Below are 23,651 nucleotides of genomic sequence, written 5' to 3'. Positions count from 1 at the left end.
GTGGAACATGGAAGCATCAACACACACATGAGGTTTTTCTTATAATCAGCTACCTTTATTTCAGTGGAACCCATAAAATATCTTTACTTTATATTTCTGCTCCCTGCATGGACTACCTTATATTTATATACATTAAATTTCATCTGCCAGGTAACAGGTAGTTCAGTATCTGCTACATCGCCCACCTTGGTGTCATCTGAAAATTTAATCAGTTTATTGTATATATTGGTGTCAATATCATTCATGTAAATTAGGAACAATAGTGGTCCTAAAATTAAACCCTGAGGTACCCCACTATGAACACAGACCCACTATGACATTGTGCCTCTAATAACTACCCACTGCTTGCTGACTGTTAATCAGTTCCTAAAATCCCTGCTGCTTTGAGCTTAAGCAGGAGCCATTTGCAGGGGACAACATCAAAGTCCTTCTGGAAATCTAAGTAGATCACATCGTAGGCCTTTTTGTGATCAATTTATCTTGTAGCTTCCTCAAACAACTCAAGTAAATTAGATAAACAGGATCTACCTCTCCTAAATCCATGTTGAATCAGAACATTATTTGAATCCAGGCATGGGCGTAAATCCCGGGGGGGACGGAGGGGACATGTCCCCCCCTCATCCGAGGGTTGTCCCCCCAAAAAAAATTATGAAAAAAAATCACACTCTCTATTGTGAAAAATATATGTATGTATACCTAAAATAATTATGTAAGTAGAAAAAAAAAAACAAACCCAAAAAATGCATTTAAAAACAGTTGAGTTCCCCCTCCCCTTCCTCACAGTGGTTTGGCCCACTGCCTGCTTTCCCAGTTCATCTCACCTACTCTGCACACACGAGTCAGGTGTGTGGCTGCGGCTCAATTAACGTTGAACTCCAGTAAGTAGGATATTTTATTCACTTTAAATGAAGCGATTCTCTTTAATGTAGTTGATGCAGACTCTTTCATAAATTAGTTGCGGCAAAAATGCTGATTACCGATGTAATTTTCCATGAATCTGCTATATTAGCGATTAAAATATTACTTATCTAGTTAACGTTAGCTTGTTTACAATAGCTTGTTGCATAGTGCACTGCAACTAACACGTCAAAGCCTTTTCCCATGCATTGTTTTATTTGTGACGACTTGGCATAATGTTAACTTAACATTAACAGCCACAATTAGATTATTGTTTAGCTGTGCATTTACTTAATGAGCACTGTGCTACGTCCAAACTGACCCCACTGTATTTTTTTTGTATAATCAATTTATATTATGCATTTAAACAGTCATGTTTAAATGTTATTGCATGTTGATGGCTTGACTGTAAACAACATAACAAACAATGCAATAAATAGTTTTGAAGAAAAATCTGCTTTGTCACTGAACCTGAGAAAAACTTTGAAAATAACCATAATGACGCAGTCTCCATGCTACAATAATAATAAGAAGCAAAGTTTTTCACTGTGGGGACATATCTTTATAAGTACAATTTGAGTTTATTATTTGTGTCCCCTTGCTCATGAGAAATTTTATATTTATTGTCCCCCCCCTACTGTTAAATGAAATTTACACCCATGAATCCAGGTAATCTACCAGTTTCACTTGCATTATAACTTCCATTATTTTTCCAGTTATGCAAGTTAAACTGATTGGCCTATAGTTTGCTTGATTACTTCTATCTCCTTTTTTGATCATGGGCATTATATTAGCATGCTTCCAATCAGAAGGTACCACACCAGCAGATAAGGATTTCTGGAATAGTAAAGTTAAAGGTTGGCTAATAATATCTCTCATCTCTTTTAAAACTATAGGTAAGATGCCATCAGGGCCCTGCGATTTATTTATTTTGAGCTTAGCTAGGCTTTGTACCGCATCAGCCTCAGTTATGCATATATTGGTCATAGACGACTCTGTATTTGTACAAAATGGTGGTAAGTTACTCGTGTTCTCTACAGTGAATACCTGTGTAAAACAATCATTAAACTCATTTACTACATCAATTTCATTTTGAATTATAAGACCCTTACTATCCTGCAGATTAGTGATTTCAGCTTTTAGAGCTATTTCAAATTTAAAATATTGGAAGAAACTTTTAATGTCATTCTTAGTCTCCAGTGCAATCTTCCATTCTACACGAGTCTAATGTTATTTTTTAACTCAATCTGTAGACTTAGATACTCCTGCTTTATTTTGTTGTTAGTTATTTTCCATTTGTGGAACAGAGCCCTTTTCCTCCTGACTTTATTCTTAATTTCCTTAGTAAACCACCTTGGTTGCAGTTTCCTAAATTTAGTTTTGTTAGAAACAGGTATGAAGTCCTCTTGCACTTGCAATAATGTGGTTTTAAAAAATTCCCATGCCTCTTCAGCAGTTTTGCTTTTTAACTCCATCCAGTTTACAGTTTCTAGTTTCAGTCTTCCAATCCTATCCTGGTTATTAAAGAAAACAAGATCAAGAATGGCTTCTCCAGTGGTAGGGGTTCTGAGTCAAAAAACAATCCTGTACCAATTTCACCATCTCAAGTTCATTTACAGAAGAGCCAGAGACTATATCCCACTGTATTTCAGGTAAATTAAAATCCCCTGTAACTACCACATCATTTTTATTACACATAAGCCTGATACGGTTGTATAACATTCTGCTTTCCTCAACAACCATATTATAACAAACACCAACAATTACGCCATTTGAGTTTTTAGCATCTAGATTTACCCATACAGCTTGTGTACTTTTATTTTTATCAGTGAGCTCCCTTGCCTGCAAGTTTTCTTTTACATATACTGCATATACCTCCCTCCTTGCCAATCCAGTCTCTACAGAACAACGTGTAACCATCCATATTATATTCTTCTCTGTCAATTTCACTCAACCATGTTTCTGTTATTCCTATAATGTTGTAAGTGTCTGATGAAATAAAGGCCTCTAAATCATGAATATTGTTTCTAATACTCCTAGCGTTTAAGTGCAGACAGCAAAGGCAGGGCTAGACATAAGGATTTAGGAGGGCACAGCCACTTTGGCCTTGGCTATTCATATTTTTTCTAGGGCACAAGGCCATTAAGCCTGGGCACAAGGCCAAAATCTGGAGTAAAAATGTTTTTTTCATTTATTTAAATTTCATAGGACACCTCGGGCCTTGTGGAGAAATTTTATTTTCATAAAGGATGCATTTTTTTTATTTTCAAAAAAGCAGAAACTTTCCAAAAAGGCATTGGGCCAATACTGAGTCACTAATTACCAATTACTGTAATTACCAAGTTTAGACAACCTACGCAATACGACCTTCGATTTGAGACAGAATATATATATATATATATATATAGCTTTATTTCAAAAAACAAAATCCAACAATAAAGGAGCCGTCAATATTTTTGTATTTGTTTGCTCAGAACACCCGTATTCTTTTAGTGTACATGACAATTGACTTGACGTTCGTTTTTTGCACACTGCACGCTACCAGTCCTATATCCTCCCAGCAGAGCTTGGTACTTCTCTGAGTCAAATCTGCTCTGCCTCGGCAAATGTTTTTTTACAACACCATCTGACACTTACCTGAACAAAGTAGATAATTTGCAACATTTTGCGGCAGTAGCCGCGAGTTCAGCTTGCTTTCTTTTACGTTCTCGATCTTTGCGAGGCATGGTGACAGCATAAGCAGCAGACGACAACTACACGATGATTACCGAAGAGGACACCTATCTGTTATTCGCAAACCGTCGGATGGCTTTTCCAATCAAAAACGTAACCCCCAATGATGCACCATTGTCATTGCTGTGGCTCCATAGTAGGCTGGACGATACATACCGTACCAGCCAATCATGCGACGAACACATGATCGTATTAGTCCAGAATTCATTGCGGTTCATTCAGTAGTTGGGAATTACGAGATGTGCGGGTCGACCTCGTTTCTCGTATCGAAGATTGGGTTCGGGTTCAGTACAGATGCATCGATTGTTGACGAGGTAAAGTGGACCGTGTCGTGCGCAAGTCTTTTGTGTAATGAACGTTACTTTCGGTAAAAAGGGGGCATACGGCCAGACAAACATTAAAGGCAGGCCAATCTTGGCCGTAAGGTACTTCAATTTTGAGGAGGCGTGCGGCCAATTTTGAAAGGCACGACGGCCATTGGCCGCGGTGCCGCGGCTTATGTCTAGCCCTGCAAAGACCTTTTACAGTGCCCACTTTAAATATTATTTGGGGCTTTCGGTCTCCTCCCACCTATATTCTTAACTAACCACCCTGCCCCCCCAGTCCCTAGTTTAAACATTCCTCAACTACTCTACACACATGCCTCCCCAATACACTGTTTCCCCTCTGGTTCAGATGCAACCCATCTGGCTTGAACAGGTCCAACCTATTCCAGAAGATATTTCAGTGCCCCATAAACCTTAACCTCTGTTTCCTACACCACCCTTTCAGCCACACATATAAACTCCTTATCTCAGCTAACTTAGCCTGGTTTGTGCATTGCACGGGAAGTATTCCAGAGAATACCACCATGGATGTTCTGCTTCTAAGCTTATCTGCAACTTCTATCAATTTTTCCTGCAGAATAGCCCTCCTACCCTTGCCTATGTTGTTGGTGCCAACATGCACCATGGCCACTGGATCCACCCCAGCTGGGGCCAACAGCCTTTGCACATGATCCAGATGGTCCCCTACCTGGGCACCAGGCAGGCAAGACACCATACGGGTCCCTCTATCTTTGGTGCATACATAACTGTCTACAACTCTAATAATTGAATCCCCTCTTCTGGCTCTAAAGCTAGAAGCACCTGAAAGCGGTTTCACACAGTCACTTCAGATGCCACCTTAACAGTCACCTAAACTGTGTACACCCTTTCTTATGTCTATGACATAAGGTCACCCAGCTCTCTTGACCTCTCTGCCCTTCATTCTCCCCCCTCCCCACAAAAGGAATATTAACTATATCTTCTAACTCCGTGTTTTATCGGATGAGAGCCTCAAGGTCACAATCCTTGACCATGCGTAAGTCCACTAACTTACATCGCTTGCAGATGAAGTCTGACTGGACGCAAACATCCAGAAGGGCAAACATCTTGCAAACACTGAGCTAACTATCTAACTATTAACTAAGTCCCCATCCCTTACTCCCAGCCCAGTATATTTATATAATTTAGTAACTCCAATTAGCCTCAACATGTTTTTGGAGTGTGGCAGGGAAACCAGAGTACCCAGAGGAAACCACACAAAAACACAGGGAGAACATGCAAACTCCACACACAAGGAACCCTAGCAGAGACACAAACCCAGGTCCCAGAGATGTGAAGGAACAGTGCCAACCACTGCACCACCATGCCACCCTGTTGGTATAGTAATGATATAAAATTTTCATATTGTCTCTCTTCTGGACCATATGTAGCTGGACACCGGACCATTTGTCAAGAAGAAAAGTCTCTTGTTATTTAATGGATGGAGGTGGTGGAAATTAGGGCTGGGCGATACTGCAAAATTTGGTATCGATCCGATACCAAGTAAATACAGGGCCAGTATCGCCGATATTGATACCGATACTGATACTTTTACTTTAAAAAGCATGCACTTGAACCTAAATGTACTTTTCTGTAGGGAATAACAGTGTGTCATGATTTATGAGTTGAATGCTCTCAAAGCAGCTATAATTAAATGTATATGTTAAAACCCAGGACAAATTTTAAACACTTTTAAGCCAAATAAAAACATTTTTATTATTGTAATGATCTGGATTTGGAAACACAAACTTATTACTAGAGAACAATGAATTTTTTTTAACTTTCCTTCAGTCTGGGGTTTTTGTTCAGAAACAATAATATAATAACAAAACCATTTCTCTTTTAGCACTTCTTCAATGTCTTTAAACAAATTAATATAGGCTATATTTAATCAGCCTGATGATGAAAGTAACAAGTTCAACTATGATCAAGTATTCGTTTTTTTTTTTTTTCAAAACTAATACTGAATGTCCTATATAACTCAAATATTAATTTCACCACTGTAGCTAGCTACCTGGATATTCATTGCCTCTCCGAAACGACTCGGCCAGTGACCTCTGTCTCAGGGCTGGCACTGCTGGGGGTCTGTCTGGAGGATTTGCCTCCTCTTCTCTCCTTTTTTGCAGCTCGGCGTTGTCTTTTTCGTGTTGTTTTATGTGTTTGTGTAGATTTGTGGTGTTGCCACAGTATCGAATAGACTTTCTACAAACATCGCAGTTTGCAATATTTTCGTTTACTGCAGTAAAATAACTCCAAACAGCGCTCCTCTTTCTTTCCGTCATCTCAGAACAGCCAAAAGTGCTTGCGCTTTGGCGCTGCTGAGTCACGTGACGAAAGGACAACTAATAACAGCAGAGCAGGGAGGAGCAACGGTGCATACGAGCTATAAAAGGAGCGGGGTATTTAGAGACATGTCCGCTCTTTTATGAAACATGAGCAATGTACTTTAGCGTAAATTAGATGAAATTTAAAAAATAGTATCGATCTCGGAAGACTACTATCGATCCAATATCAATACCAACGTTGGTATCGATACTATCGATATTAGGATCGATCCGCCCACCCCTAGTGGAAATATACTTCACACTCTGTACTCTAGAACTTCTCTTAAAGTAAGTTAGATCTGGTGATTGGGGAGGCCATATTTAACTTCATGCTGCGGTTCATGAAGGCAGTCTTGAATTTGTTTAGCAGTGTGTATGTTGGAATATGGGAATGTCATGAGAGAACAATGTTTGAACAATAGGCTGCACCTGGTATTGTAAAATGGTCTCATACTGTATTCCTTGGATGCTATAGCAAACCTGCAAAGCTAATGCCAGACCTGATGACTCCCATTTGATGGCTGACCAACCCTTATGGATCTCCCACCATGTTTGATATGTAGGATGTTTTTGGTCTGCGCACCGTGTGCCATACTACGAGACAGTTTAGCTACTGATCTTGTATGTTGAATCCTTATGACTGTTTGTCTTTAGACGTCATTTCCGCTGTTTCCTGCATGAGCATGAGCGAAACTGGTTGCTACCACGCGAACTTTAAAACTATTGATATCACCTAAATAATAATTAGAATGAAGTCATCGGAAAAAATCTTCACAAGCTTAATAGTCTTCTGATAATTTTCCAAACCCCTATGGATTAATCACCTTCGCAAGCACCGACCCATGATCTCCATTCAATCAAAAAGGTGCTTCCAGCTTTAGAACTTCAGTCTTCCCGTTTCACATAAGTACAACGCCATGTCTCCTGCTCCGTGTTCTGAGTGCAATATGTTTAGTTATTCTTCTCCGGTCATTAGCGGTACGTTTATCTGTGAGAAGTGTCAGTTAGTTGCTAGGCTGGCGGAGAAGATTGTAGTTTTAGCGGGACGAATCCGGACGTTACGGGACATTCAGGAGACTGAGAGTTTTATTGATTCAGTGTTAGCGGCTCCGGATATGTCCACCATAGGTATTCAGTCTCCCCCCGCTCCAGCAGCAGAGCCTTTGCAGCAAGGCGAGTGGGTGACGACCCAGCGGCATACTCGTAAATCCAACCATAATTCACACCGGCACCATTCGCCCATTCACGTTTCCAACAGGTTTTCCCCACTCAGTGAAACTCCCGCTAAGACACCTGTTGAAAGTGCTCTAGTAATAGGTGACTCTATTCTAAGAAACGTGAGAGTAGCGACTCCAGCGACCATAGTTGTCTCCCTGGTGCCAGAGCGACCGACATCTCGGCAAATTTAAAAGTGCTGGCTAAAAGTAAACGTAAATACTCTAAGATTATTATCCACGTCGGCACTAATGATGTCCGATTGAGGCAATCAGAGATCACGAAGTCAAATTTCATAGAGGTGTGCAACCTTGCGAAGAAGATGTGTGTGTCAGTAACGTGCTCTGGCCCCATCCCTGCTAGACGTGGCAATGAAATGTACAGCAGATTATCGTTGCTACATCGTTGGCTGTCGGAATGGTGCCCGATAAATGGTGTGGGTTATACAGTATAGACAACTGGCGGATGTTTTGGGGTAGGCCTGGGCTTTTGAAGAGGGACGTTATTCACCCCTCGCGGGCTGGTGAACTGGCTCTTGTCTAAAAGCATAGCTCTTAGTCTCCAGGCAAATCGCTGACTAACTAGAGCCAAGTCCAGGTAGCAGGCAAACCGGCATAACCGACCGCCTGCTAGTCGCTTAGAGTCGTCACCTAGGATTCATTTTCTTGAGACTGTCTGTTCCCCGCGTTTTTAATCATGGAAGCCTATTCCACCATAGTGTGTGCCATAATAACTTAAAAATTACAATGAATCCGTTACTAGAAAACAGCTGTGATGCAGGGCTTAAACTTAAACTTGGACTTCTGAATGTAAGATCACTGGCTCCTAAGGCACTATTAATAAATGAAATAATTACTGATTTTAGCCTTGGTGCAATATGCCTCACAGAGACCTGGCTTAAACCGAATGAATTCATGGCACTAAATGAATCTACTCCAGCTGAGTACAGTTATAAGCATAATCCTCGACCAAATCGCAAAGGTGGTGGTGTTGCTGCAATTTTTCAGTCCAGCCTAGGAGTGTCTAAGAAATGTGGTTTGAGTTTCAGCACATTTGAAACTCTTGTTCTTAGTCTTGCTGGCTCATCTCTTCATAGCTCTTCAGCCCAAATCACCATTGTTATTGTATATAGACCACCTGGGCCGTACAGTAATTTTCTTAAGGAGTTTGCTGATTTTTTAACTAACCTGGTGGTCAGTACTGACAAAGCTGTTATTGTGGGTGATTTTAACATTCATATGGACAAAATAGTGATCCTTTAAAAATAGCATTTGCAGTTATTCTTGACTCTGTTGGTGTATGTCAGAATGTTGTCGGGCCTACTCATGCCTGTAACCATACCCTTGATTTGATTATTAGTCATGGCATCCTGGTGGAACATGTATCTATTATGCCTCAGAGTCCCCTTCTCTCTGATCATTACTTGTTAACGTTTGAAATCCGGTATAGCCTCCCGTTGACCACAGCTCCAAAGTACAGAATCAGACGTTCCATTGCCTCACTAACTACAACAACATTTATGAAACAACTTCCACAGTCCTTCAGCCTTACATCTGAAGCATCGTGTATAAATGAACTTGAACAGGCGACTGCAAACATGGATAAATCCCTTCGTAGCACACTAGATCTTGTAGCTCCACTTAAGAAAATAAAGCATAGAGATAAGAAACCTGCCCCCTGGTACTCTGATCATACACGTGAACTCAAACAGGCATCACGCAAGCTAGAGCGCAAATGGCGCTCAACTAAACTAGAAGTTTTCAAATCTGCATGGAAAGAGAGCCTGTCTAAATACAGACAAGCACTAGTGACTGCTAGGTCTGTGTATCTCTCCAGATTAATAGATGGGAACAAAACCGATCCAAAATTCCTATTTGAATCCGTGGCTAGGTTAACACAGAATTCTCCATTAAACTCGCAAGTCCCGCAAGCTCTTAAGAGTGATGATTTTATTCAATTTTTTAATGGTAAAATAATTAAGGTTAGACAGACCATCCAGTGCACGTCCTTAGCTACCGATGACTGCCAGACTCCTGCTAGTCTTATGCCTATCAATAATGAGACTTTTGAATCTTTCATTCCTATAAAACACACAGAACTCTTGAGCTTAATTTCCTCCTGTAAATCCACTGCAAGCCTCATAGACCCAATTCCTACAAAATTCTTCAAGGAAATTGCACCGCAGATTTTCAGTACCCTGTTAAATGTGTTAAACTCATCTCTTAAGCTTGGATATGTTAAAATGGCTGTTATTAGACCCGTCCTAAAGAAACCAAATCTTGAACCTCGTGTTTTAGGAAACTATAGACCTATTTCAAATCTTCCTATCGTTTCAAAGGTCATGGAAAAGGTTGTAGTTCATCAGTTGTCTTCTTTCCTACAAAAAAATTATACTAATGAATTATATCAGTCTGGCTTTAGACCAAACCATAGCACAGAAACTGCTCTAGTCAAAGTAATGAATGATTTACTTATGGCTTCAGATCGTGGCTGTATATCGCTGTTGGTATTACTAGATTTAACTGCAGCATTTGATACTGTGGACCATAATATCCTCTTGGACCGGTTATAAGGGGTAATTGGCATTATGGGGACAGCACTCTCTTGGTTCCGCTCATATTTAACTGATCACTATCAGTATACCCATGTGCACAACGAATCATCCAAGGCCACCAAAGTCACATACGGTGTCCCACAGGGATCAGTACTGGGCCCACTACTGTTTACCCTATACATGCTACCTCTTGGTAACATTATTAGAAATCATGGTGTTGGGTTTCATTGTAATGCAGATGATACACAGTTATATATATCTGTTAACCCTGATGATACATCACTCCTATCTCGGTTAGAAGACTGTCTGTTAGATATCGGTGCTGGATGGCAAAAAATTTCCTAATGTTAAACACAGAAAAAACAGAAGTACTGGTGATTGGTCCCAAGGCTGCAAGAAATATGTTGCACCACCTAAGCATTAGTGGTCTTCCTACACAACCTAACACGGTGGTTAGAAATCTTGGTCTTCTAGTTGATTCAGATCTATGTTTTGATGCTCACATAAGAAGTATTACTAGAACTGCGTTTTATCATCTACGGAACATAGCCAAGCTTCGTAAGATGCTCTCACTTCGTGATGCAGAAAAATTTATACATGCCTTTCTAACTTCCAGACTGGACTACTGTAATGCCCTCCTTTCTGGTTGCCCGTCTGGATCCTTACATAAACTTCAGCTGGTACAGAATGCAGCAGCCAGAGTTCTCACAAACGCTAAAAAATTTGATCACATTACACCAGTCTTATCCTCTCTTCATTGGTTACCAGTTAAGTCTCGGATTGACTATAAAATACCGCTATTAACTTATAAAGCACTGAATGGCCTTGCATCAGAATACCTAAGTGATCTGCTGACCTCATACAACCCCCCGCGCTTACTTCGTTCTCAAGGTGCGGGATATCTGTTAGTACCTAGGGTAGAAAGAGCTACGGCAGGCTGCAGAGCTTTCTCCTAAAGAGCTCCCCAGCTGTGGAATGGTCTTCCACCGGATGTGTGGATTTCAGGCTCACTCTCAATATTCAAGTCTAGATTAAAAACACACCTGTTTAGTTCAGCTTATAGGGACACTAGTTCTAGCTCTAGCTAACTTCTCACTCCCAGTTAAACCTATAGTGTGAGGTGTAGAGCTGGGTGGGGATCGGTGCCATTGGCTTTGGATAAACTGAATTGACAGTGCTGTCACTCTAGCTTCACAATCACTTGTGGGATTGGAGTGCTGTCATTTCAGGGACTCCCCATGCCTGCATTCCCACCTGCCTCTCCCTCCTACTTATGCTGCCATAGCCATTTCTGCCGGCCCCTGGAGGATGGGTTCCCCCTTTGAGTCTGGTCCCTCCCAAGGTTTCTTCCTTCTAGGGAGTTTTTCCTTGCCACTGTCGCCTATGTCTTACTCACTGGGGGCTTTGGGTGGGGATGCTGTAAAGCGCTTTGAGACGATGTAATGTTGTGATAATGTGCTATACAAAAATAAATTTGTTGTTGTTGTTGATGTAGGGTTGAGAAATCTGACTCTAGACTGTATTCCGTTTTTTCATTAATCATTGATCAAAGATTCATTCTTTATTCTCTGCTCTATAGGTATGCTTTGCTTCATGTTGCATTCTACTACAACTGTCATGGCTAACTGACATTAAACCTAATCATTCACTTTTGTAGCTACATTTATAATTGTGACTTTGTTATGCTAAAGGACTTTTTGATATGGTATTTCCAATATTTGTCTATCCTCCATATCTGCTCCATATCTGCTATATAGCAGATAACCTGGTAACAGGTTTGGATGCTGTTCAACCGAATAGTTACTTCAGCATTAGTTCAAATACAAGAACTCGTGGCCATAGGTGGAAATTAGCGGGAGAACATTTCAAACTGGATTTAAGGAAGCACTTCTTTACACAGCGTGTAGTCAGAGTATGGAATAGTCTTCCTGATAACGTAGTGCAAGCTGAATCCTTGGGTTCCTTTAAATCAGAGCTAGATAAGATTTTAACAACTCTGAGCTATTAGTTAAGTTCTCCCCAAGCGAGCTCGATGGGCCGAATGGCCTCCTCTCGTTTGTATAGTTCTTATGTTCTTATGTTCTTATGTTCTTATAATCTTTTATAAAATTAAGTTTTTTTATTCTAGATTTGTTGAGAGCTGGAATTCACACTGCTACCTGGGACTGTTATATTATAATATTATTTTGCCTTATTGGAAAAGAGATACAAATCAGAGTGATGCCTCTCTTCTGTCTTCTGCAGATTACCTCTGCTCTGTGGGCTGGTTGTCACTTCGACTCCATCATGAACTCCAGTATGCTTTTTCCAACCATGCTGCTGATGCTGGCTGCTGGCCTTCGGGAGGCCTACCCCAGTGGTTCTCTCCAATTGAATAAAGGTATGCCCCTGATTTGTGGTCTTGGGTTGATCATGACTGTTCCACGCTCTGTAAAAAAAATAAAAAATCTTGTACAACATACAATACAGTACTAACCAAAGAAAACTAGGTACTATTACAATTATAGTTCCCACAACCTCTACATTTATCTGTATCCCCCCCACCCACACCCACACTCCCCCCGCAGGTTCAGTTTCATGTGGTCCTCAAAAATGTCCTAATTTCTAAATCTTCACCTATACAATGTGTCTGCAATGTTTGAAAAAGATCGGTCACATATATTTATTAACACATATAGTTATGCTAATGAGATATGTGCAGTGGCAGTGGACTGGTCCTGATGTATATTGGCTCAGAAATATATACCAATGAACAGTAATACAATAATAAAAAGAAAAGATTTCTTCTGTTCTCCAGACCGTTCCTGACATATTGATGGGGGGGTTGCTCAGTTTGGTGCCCCAGGAGAGGGGGCAGGGGATGGGGCTCAAAAAGAGCCACTGGATGGACCTCAAAAGTGGGACACATTAAAATGTTTGGGCAAAAATAACTACAATTCTAACTAACTTTGTTATCTTTTATAAATTCATATACAGTGTTGCAAAGTTATTTTGAGTAGTCATACAATTGACTGTTCTTTGTTTCACATGTCCTTCTGTACAGATGAGAGCCCTAAGCTGGCTTTCCTAAAGGTCTTAAAGGTCTTGGATGCTGCTTCAACCACTGGCCCCCCACCCACAGTGTTGTCCAGCCCCATGCCCTTGCAGCTCAGCCACTCATTCATGGGAGCACGTTTTCACAGAAGGACTTGGTGGTACCCAGAGATGGCACACATCAAGGCTAAGAAACAGCAAAACCTTTCCTCTTACAACTGGAACTCTTTTGGCCTGCGCTATGGAAAGTGAGCCTTGTCACATCTAAAGATCTCTGGCTCATGCATGGCAATTTATTGTGCTGTGGAGTTCTGCACTTCTTAGCAATTATATTTATTTATATAGTTTAAATTCCTTTACATTACCACTGCATTGAAGGTAAAGCAAATTATGTTGCATACAAACAAAAACTGTGTGTGAGTTTATTGCTGAGTGTAATTTACTTGGAAGAGATGGTCTTAAGTTTTTATCCAGTAAGGCCAATGAGACACCCTTTCAATATAAATAAAGTTAATACATTTTCATCAGTAGAGAAATAAAAAGTGAATTCTTCAAAAATATATACTAAAGGTACAATTATTTAAAAATTGATACAGTTTACAGAAGCAAAGGAAATTCTTGCATGTATATACATACAGTCTTTACACTGCATAATTTTTCTTTATTCTTAGCATCCATAACTAAGGCAAGAATGACCTAGATTTGACCAGAAGATTAAAAAATGGAAATAATGTGAATATATTTTTATTTATTTGTATAGAATGATTAAATGGTTCTGTTGTTCTTATTCTTTATGAAGAGTATAGTGTGCATTAAGCAAGTATTCCCCCTTTGCTAGCAACTGCATACACCACAGCACCTACAGTGACAGACATGACAAATGCTCAGCCTAAGCCCTTACATACTGTATAAAGGGTAAAACACAGGTGTAACATATGAGGGCAATCAGGGCAGGATAATTACGAGACACAATACGGTAACAAAATGGGCAAAAACAATACGTAAGTCTGACAGTATAATTCATAATTAGACCTGGATTAGGTTTAGAATAAAACTATTGTAGACAATCGATTCTAATTAAACACATAATATAACCTGATGCAATTTTATCAATTTCAATATAATGAATATTATTAACTGCCAGTGTATTTTTTGCCTCACTGTTGAGGGTGGATATTCATCAGTGTGCTAAATCATTCAAGTAAATATCATTAAAGTAAATATTAAATAACTGTAAAGTGAATATGAATATATCTTAATGTTCTCTTTCTGCATAATTTTTACCGGTTAAGTAGGAAGTCACCACTTACCACATGTAGGCAGTGCTGATGTTTATCTTCCAGTGCATCATGTTGCATTTATCCACGTGGGACTGTTGCAGATTTTGTCATTATTTTAAACAAGTCAAGTAGCACGACTGTATTCATTGGAAACTGAAGAGTTCACCCACCTGGGTTTCTGGGTAGAAGATGAATACCAGTACCACTACTTCAGAAAGTAAGACTTTTTGAAATTGATAAGCTAATGGGCTGTAGACATCATTTTCAACTATGAAACATCAGACTTTGAAGAGGTTTGACTTTGGCACACATATATTGTATAATTCTAATGAGTATTATTTGAATATAAGAAGCACTTTGTTAACTTGAAGCAGTGATTAAGAAAAGTTTTTTTTTATTTTACATCTCTGACGATTGAAAAGGGCATCTACCTATCTCTCTCTATCGATCTATCTATCTATCTATCTATCCATTTTTTCTTTATTTCTCCCATTTTCGGTGCATTACATTAGGTTAAGGATAAAATCTGTATTTAAAAGTATATGTCTATATTTAAGAAATACTGCCCTGTTAATAGGTATTGTACAAATTTATGTTTCATTTAACCATAAGGCTTTAAAATCTAGTTAACGATAATTATACATAACAAAATGTCGGTTGGACACCAAACAAAATGGCTGAATGCTGAATTAGAATACGGAAATGATTTTATGTCTCCAGTAAAGCTTTGTCTCTATCTATGGCATTAATAAACTTTTACCTGTAAAATTATTACACAATGAATTATTACTAAGATGTAAAGGTTAAATATTTGTTGTACTTTTTTTGTTTTGATGTACTTTTTCATGTTGTCATTTGGTAGTACTCCCTAGCTCAAAAAACTTAGATGAGGTGGAAATAAAAAACTCACATGACTGTCTTAGTTTCTAAATGATCTAATCTAATACATTTTGCTACTGAAGTAACACGTTTAGCGTGATTTAAGATATTATTTGTGTAGAAAGACAAAGAAGACAGAATTAGAAACAATGAAACATCCCAAATTTATTAATCAGTGCAAGAGGTGCTGATTATAATGCTTGTCAGGCGGAAGGGGGGGATGGGCTGCCAGCAACACTTGCCAATTGGGTGGGTCCTGGCAGATTGAGTGGCCAGAATTAGATTAACTGTTCCAGTTTTCCAACATGGGGCAGGGCCCCAATATTTCCTGGCACCCCAGGCTATAGCATAGGATGGCTTACAGTATGTATTAATTGGCTCCTGTCTACAGTTATTCTGTGTGCTTATGTTTATAATCATAAAATTACTTTAGCGAATCACGAGTTGGTGGAAAACATATGTCTGCCACAAAGTTTCATAGTTTATGTATAGATTAAAAGAATATGTTGTTTATATACTCTGTACCCCAAGCCCCATTGATCTGTCTTAATATGTTATGTGGTTTCTCTAAAGTAGGGGTTCCCAACCATGACCAGTATTCTACCTCAGAATACTGGGGGTAGAGTTGCCACCTGGCCCGTATTATTAAGGTTGTGACACCCTAGTCTAAAATGTCCATAATACATGCTTGCTTGTGTAGTGTGTTTGTGTGTATTATGTTCATCCTTCTGGCCTTTTGTCGATACAGGTGCAGTCACTTGCCCTGGGAAAATACTAAATTGCATGTGTTTATATATATATATTTTTTTTAGTGCCTACTTCAGGAGGAATCCCTGATATGCATCTGAAAAGGTCTGACAATTAATAAATATAAAATCTTAAGAAAATAGTTATGTATAATTTTATTACAATAAAGTCATGAATACATGAATACAGCTGTACTCAAAATACTATTTTACAAGTAGATATACCACAAATTTAGACTGGCAATGAATCAACTGTTGATAAGGTAATAGGAATAGTGACATTCATTATTAAAAAATCTAGTGCTGATTTTTAATTACATTTTTTTTTTATAATGGTCATAGATGCTGAAGAATGCTTGCGATTTAGTTAAAGTGTCATTTGTTTCTCTTTGTTCCAGCCCATCTAACATTTTATATGCTATCATAGCCATTCTAATCTTCATAATTATAGTCCTTTTTGCAGTACTAGTTAGAAGAAAACTTGCAGATTGCAGTGGTGAGTTATGTGACAAGTTTAATAATATTGAAAACGATTTAATTTTCATAACTCTCATTAATGTTATATGTTAATTAGGTGTGATTATAAATTTAGAAATAACTACTTTCATATTCTTACAATTTACATTGGTTGCCAGGACTTTTAATGAGTGGCTTATATTTTAGAAACTACTAATTACCTTAAGAATGGAAACAATATCCAAATGAGAGCCATGAGAAATGTGCCATCTTTGGATGGGTGCCCTGCCTCCGGCCTCCATAATCATCCCACTCCTTTCAGAACAACTGGAGGTGATAAAGGTAACCATGAGTTAAAATATATATTACTTTTATTATTTGAGTCATTATGTTTATTATTATATATCTTTGCATGTTTACTTTATAATGTAAATAATATAATTTTGTAGGTTCAGGTGATGATTCCTCTTCAACTAGCTCAGAAAGTTATGATGGCTCTGTAAGTATTCCAGCTTGTTCTTTGTCATAGGAACTGTTTACTTATCCAGATGTGTTGGAAAACATACTTTTGATTGGCATTTAAATCTAAATTAAATTGTACCTATAAAACTATATGAAATTAAGGTATTGTTAAGCTGTGATCTACTTAGTTTTTTTATTTTGGTGTTTTTGATTTTTTTTTTTTTGTTCTCTGGCAATATTTGTTTCAGTAGACTCACACTGGTTTTAGTTTGCATATTCATTACATATACTGCATTTTGTTTCTTAAGAACAAGGAGTTATGGTCTTATCTCGATTTATGTTAATCCATGTATCATATGCAATGTTCAACTATGAGAGCAGTGTACTCTCTGACGAATCTCGAACAAAAAGTTGCAAAACATTAAATTCACTGTGGAATTTGGTATATTTCTTTAGTGTTTTTCTTTCTCAATAAACTTTCTATCCTTACTCAATAAAGGTCCATCTCAAGTCAGATAAGTAGAAAAATGGACAGAGTTCTGATTCCTCTTTCTTGCACATGCAACAGACATTAATATATTTATATAATTAAATATACCCATAGGTTGATAAGTAGCTTGATTTGCAACAGAAAATCTGAATTTCCAAGGGCCGTAGTAGAGATTTGCTTTTAGGAATTCTGTCACACTTTGGGTTTGGTGGTCATAAATGACCTAGCACCACTATTTTTAGAATTTAGATTTAGAATTTAACGATCATTGATGACACATCACAGCACACAGTGCACAACAACAAATTGTGTCCTCCGCATTTAACCTATATGTGACATCATGACATAGCAGGAGGCAGCTAATTCAGCGCCCGGGGAGCAATGCTTGAGGGTAGTATCTTGCTCAGGGTACCTCAGTGGTGTCTTGCTGGTCAGGGATTCAAACCTGCAATCTTTCAATTACAAGTGTGCTTCCCTATCCATTGCACACAATAGTTCTTCGTTCTTTTCTTATTTATTTATTTATTTATTTATCTATTTATTTATTTATTTATTTATTTATTTAAATGATACGGCAGTTCCTCAATTTCTAGCACATATGGTTTATCTGTCAAATTACTTTGTTGTAACTGTTTGACTTAAGATTTCACTTTTAACTTCTGAACTTGAAACTTCATTTATTTGATCACTAATAATGTGGAAAGGGAGTGCCCATCTCTCTTCAAGATTTACATGTAAACCTAAATAGGTGGAATACATCACCAAAATTTGATTGATAAGGATTGATTACAGGTAGTCCTAACCTTATTAACAGAGATGGGGACAAGTCGCATATGATCAAGTCCAAGCAAGTTTCAAGTGTTAACCATCAAGTCTCGAGTCAAGTCTCAAGTCACAGTTAAGACAAATCAAGCAAGTCAAGTCAAGTCAAGGGTTCACCCTAAGCAAGTCAAGTCGAGTCCTGATAAGTTTCAAGCCAAGTCAAGTCAAGTTGCAGTACTAAAACAAACAGAGGTTAAATTTTCGATACATGTTTATTTTTGCACAGAAAAATTTTTACAGTAAAGATGAACTTATATACATATATTATGTATCTTATTTGCATTGATATATTTAAATTATATGCATATCTGTGCTACATTAATATCTGAAAATAAAATTGTGTTGCTTACACAAAATGTTTAAAACTAAGAAATCCAGTCTAAAATGTATTCAATCTGAAAGGATTAGTTTACTTTGACAACAACAATGTACAGATAATGTACTCACCCCCTTGTCATCCAATATGTTCATGTCTTTCTTTCCTCAGTCATAAAGAAATTGTTTTTTTGAGGAAAACATTTCAGGATTTCTCTCTATATAATGGACTCCACTCTTTTTAATCTAACGTTAGTGATGAATCTCGTTAATTAAAATAAACGGATCTTTTTCATTTCAGCAGAATATAAATATAATGTATGTTAATATAGCCCAGTGATGAAGTTATGAAGCTTAATCGTCATCTCTGCGGTGGACGCGCAATATACACGTTTCATACATAATATATAATCTGATATATTTGTTTTCTATTTGAACTGGTTTCATTGTTATACAGCTCACAACATTTTGTTGTTATTGTGAGTGTACACAAAAAAAATTATAGACACTTAACGTAACCGATTCGAACGATGAAATTATTCTTGTCTGTATGACCAAAAAGTTTTGAACGAGTTATTGAAGGAGAAGTGATTGCACCGACGCTTTCATCTTAGATTTTCATGCAGTATAACGTTACACGAGCTGCCATTCAACTAACCACACGCAGTCAGTCCATACAAACGCTTGAAAAGGCGCACATTTAATATAGACATTATAGTTTACATGTAATATCGAGAAGCCCTTTCATTTAAAGTTGCACTCAACATTAAAATGTGGCTACGCCACTGGTAACGTTATAGCGTTTTATTTGTGAGATGATCATCACATTTCTGATAAAAAAAACATGCAACCAAGGCCAAATTATGACAAACAGAAAAGATTAATTTAATTAATTAGTAATCGTTTTATTAAATTGACTATAATAAAGAATTCGACTTTCTTACCTTTCCTTGTGGTTTTTGAAGTGCCGGATGAAATTTGATGTTGTGGTTGTCGTGTCTGATACTCTCGCGTTGCATTCTCTGTATCTGGCAAATCTTTTTTTGTTAGTACGGTCTAGTTCAAAGTCCTTATAGCCAAACGTGACTATATGAGGAGCTCGACTATTGTCTGCTATGTTTGGCGCGGTTTGAGTTGTGCAGCGTTCTTCTTCTTGGTAACGTTAAGAGTTGTGCAGCGTTAAGGGCGCAGGCGCCAATTATGGTGCTGCTGAGTCATAATTATTTTATTAAATTATTTTATTTTATTAAACGAATTATATTTAAAAGTTCAAGTCATTGTCGAGTCTCCCACTTTAAGTCAAGTCAAGTCTCAAGTCACTTACTCTCAAGTCAAAGTCAAGTCAAGTCATTTTCTTACTTCAATCAAGCAAGTCTCAAGTCCTGAAAATTGTGACTCGAGTCTGACTCGAGTCAAGTCATGTGACTCGAGTCCCCCATCTCTGCTTATTAATATATAATATACAGTGATACCTCGGTTCTCGAACTTAATCCGTTCTGGACTCCGGATCTAATCCTAAAAAGTTCGAGTTCTGATCGAATTTTTCCCATAATAAATAATGAAAAACCAATTAATTGGTTCCCGGCCAATTTTTTAGCATTTAAACACAAAATTCTTAGTGGCTTTCAAAACAATAAAGTCCCAACATTACCCCTGTCCTGTCCGATCGTCCGCTCCGTCCGTGTGCCACGCCCCCTCGTTAACCTCATGTGGGATTCCCATGTGATCAGCTGTTTCTGGTTGTTGTCATTAGTCCTCTGTATTAAGTCCGCGTTTCAGTTTGTTTCCCCAGTCCAAGAGTGTCCAGCTGCAGACGCCTGTAGAGTGGAGCTCCACCGGAAATACGTCACCTCCACAGGAAATACGTGATTTTAAGGGGCGTAAAGTGGAGCTCCACAGGAAACACGTGACATGGAATTATTTTTACATGCCTGTGTTGACCAGCGGGGCCTCCGGGTTAATGCTGTCTGTTATGAGAAAGATTAAATTACTGGCACATGAGTGTGTTGATTGATTTTTAAAAAAAATTTAATTCTGTTTGTTGTTGCTGTCTAAATAAATTTAGCAGTTGATTGAATATAATTGTTACATGTTGATCATCATTTATACAACACATACAGGGCTGCATATAACTGGTACGCAAGTACGCATTCACCTTTAAAAGCGATACGTGCGGCAATCGATTGCTGTGACAGTGTAAATGCGTACGTATTTTATGTGCATTTGCGCTGATATGACAAGAAAATACCGTGCATTTCAACCTATATACCGCAAATGAAGTACGAATTAGCATATACAGGTTAAAATGCACAATAATTTCTTGTCATATCAGCGCAAATGCACATAAAATACGTACGCATTTGCGCTGTTCCAGCAATCGTATATAGTATATGTTTATAACAGTTAAGGCAAGACCAATATATATATTAGTAATGTGTATGGAAAGTAACATAATAGCAATTGCGTATGTATGGCATGTTTATAACTGCTCATCTTATGACCAATATATATATTCCACAAACTAGATCAGACCAGATATATATATATATATGTGTATATATATATATATATATATATAATAATTTCTCTAGCGTATAAATGAACAAAAACATACTTTTTTTACATTTTACAACTGAAATTCCGCTGTAACACACAGTTTGGTCACGTGTTTCCTGTGGAGCTCCACTTTACGCCCCTTAAAATCACGTATTTCCTGTGGAGGTGACATATTTCCGGTGGAGCTCCACTCTACAGGCGTCTGCAGCTGGACCCTTCTCCCCCAGTCCGGTCATTCGGTGCGTTCGACTTGTTTACAGCGCTGGATTAAAGCAACGCATTCTGATCCTGACGCAATGCATTACGGTTAGATGCATTGCGACCTCTCACCCGGCTGCACAAACTGGAACCGCCTCCGTGACGACACACCTTTGCCCTTATTGGCTGAAGAGTTTAGTTACACGCATGACGTTTGTATCCCGGGCAGTTCCGATGCGTAATCTTTTATTTCTCCCGAATATCACGTAAAGCAGTGAGAACTGGGTTTTCAGTTAATTTACCTGGTAAAATAAAGTTTAAATAAATGACATAAATGCTCTAATAGTACATGTGAGTTAGTGGTTTATTTATTGTTAGTTACTGTAATGTTGCGCTGCTTTATTTGGTTAATCGTCCAGTCTGTGAAGAAGGCATTCAAGTATGGATTGCATTGTAGTATGACTCATTTCCTGGCACGTACAATTTATATTAGGTCAGCATTCACGGTTCGACTTCTGTTATTCAGATTGAGTTCTAGTTCTGGTTTGTTCGACTTAAAAGAAATTCGAGTTCTAGTGAGTTTGAGAACCGAGGTACCACTGTATAATTCACTTATATACATACACAATACAGCATAATAAAGGGAAGGTCTCATTCATTACAAATTTCTCCTTTATGCAATTAGCATTAATGAATAGCAACAAAAATATCTTTAAAGACACTTTTTCTGGAATAAAATCTGATTTCTGGCCTTTCAGGTGTAGGTTAAGTACTGACTGTCAGGGTCAGCCCCTGCTGTGGTCCTTCCGTGTCTCTTCCCCGTTTGACCAGCAGGTGTTGCTGGTCATCCCGTTCTTTATGTTAGTCTTTGTTCTCCCCTGTTACCTGTCTGGTCATGTGGCTCAATGTGTTGAGCATGTGGTTGTCTATGTACCTTTCTATCCTGTGTTTGAATCCTGCCTCCTCTGTTTTTGTATTTTGCTCCCTAGTGTTTCAGTTGAGTTTGTCTAGTTATTGTATTTGGTGATTTTGTATATGTTTTTTTGTTTTGTTCCTTGTGCCCTCTGCTTGTGTCTTTACCTGTTTAAATTCCCTAGTGTTGGTTTCTATTTCCTTGGTTAGTTATTAGTTTCCCTGTTTAGTTCCTTTGAGTATTAGTTTCACCTGTACCCCGTTTCCCTGGTCTTTGTTAATCAGTCTCACCTGTCCTGTGTTAGTCTCGTTACCCCTTTAGTATTTTAGTTCCTGCTTCTGTTTAGTTCCTCAGTGGTTCATTGTTGTCTGTGTGTTGTTGTTGATTGTGATTGTATTCAGATATTTTTGAGGTTAGATCGGTATTATGTTTCCCTGCCCAGTTTATGTCTATTTGTGATTTGTAGTCTTTATTTATCCCCTTTAGTTCTTTGACCCTGTGTGGTCCTTTTGGTTTTGTGTTTGTAGTATCTTCTGTTTTGATTAAAACCCCATCTGTCTCGGAGCCGCCAGTGGGTCGTCCACCCTTTTTGTGCCCGATGCCTCGCTCCCATACCCGAGCCGCCCGCATCCATGACACTGACACATGTGCAGTCAGGGGATTCTAGTCATTTCCTGTTTTGAAATAATGAGGATGTTGCATCTCATGCATGTGACGTTCATCTTCTTCCATAATGTATTTGACTGTATACAGAATGTAACTTTACTTTAGTAAGCCACATGACACTTTGTGGGCAAATGCATTTTAGCAGTACTACAGTAGAAGACGAAACCAAGAACAAGTCTTCAGAATGCTGGATATTAAATAATAAGTAATCTAGAGTAATTCTATTTTTTCTAGGTGACTGGCAGGCTTGAGGGTGACTATGTGAACCTGTCCCAGGATAAGAGTGGCCTTTTTCCGGCAAAGCTTTGTGGAATTCAGGATTATGTGAATGTCGAGGCACCTGATGATTCCACTGAGAGTGAAGCTGATTACAATGAGGACTTGCTCAGTAAAATAGTAATGGATAAGCAAAAGGCAAAGTGTCACAGTGAAGCCAGCGAGGACAGTGATGATAATGAATTACATTACACAACTGTTGTTTACAAGTCTTAGCAAAACCTCATAAGAATCATAACTTGAAAGAATTTTGTCCTTATACTGTATGTCATTCTAGAGCATGACATAAAAATATTGTTTTGTAGTCTACAAACTTTGAGAAATATGTAATCACATATGAATGTATTTTATCATGAGAGTGAGAGGACAAAATTTCAAACTCTGGATAACTTTTTGGTTAATATAAAATATAAAAATAACATTGTTTTGCTGTTTAGTCTTTATTACAGTTTTTTTCTGATTGCTTAAACACTAAAAGAAAAAGTCTCCCAC

General features: G+C 38.3%; 2 long non-coding RNA genes across 2 annotated transcripts; both read left to right on the top strand.

The window, feature by feature from the left end:
- The first annotated feature begins 792 nt into the window (after window positions 1-792).
- LOC140592219 (uncharacterized) lies at window positions 793-13,198 on the top strand. Its single transcript, XR_011992503.1, has 3 exons — window positions 793-878; window positions 12,312-12,447; window positions 13,111-13,198. It is a non-coding gene; the product is annotated as an uncharacterized lncRNA (long non-coding RNA).
- Window positions 13,199-14,375: 1,177 nt separating this feature from the next.
- LOC111839056 (uncharacterized) lies at window positions 14,376-23,510 on the top strand. Its single transcript, XR_011992502.1, has 6 exons — window positions 14,376-14,597; window positions 16,072-16,111; window positions 16,404-16,501; window positions 16,669-16,803; window positions 16,911-16,960; window positions 23,118-23,510. It is a non-coding gene; the product is annotated as an uncharacterized lncRNA (long non-coding RNA).
- The last annotated feature ends 141 nt before the right edge of the window (window positions 23,511-23,651 follow it).

This window comes from Paramormyrops kingsleyae, chromosome 8, assembly GCF_048594095.1.
Source record: "Paramormyrops kingsleyae isolate MSU_618 chromosome 8, PKINGS_0.4, whole genome shotgun sequence".
NCBI lineage: Eukaryota > Metazoa > Chordata > Actinopteri > Osteoglossiformes > Mormyridae > Paramormyrops > Paramormyrops kingsleyae.
Note: the sequence above shows the minus strand (reverse complement) of the source record. Positions and strands in the feature narration are given on the sequence as shown.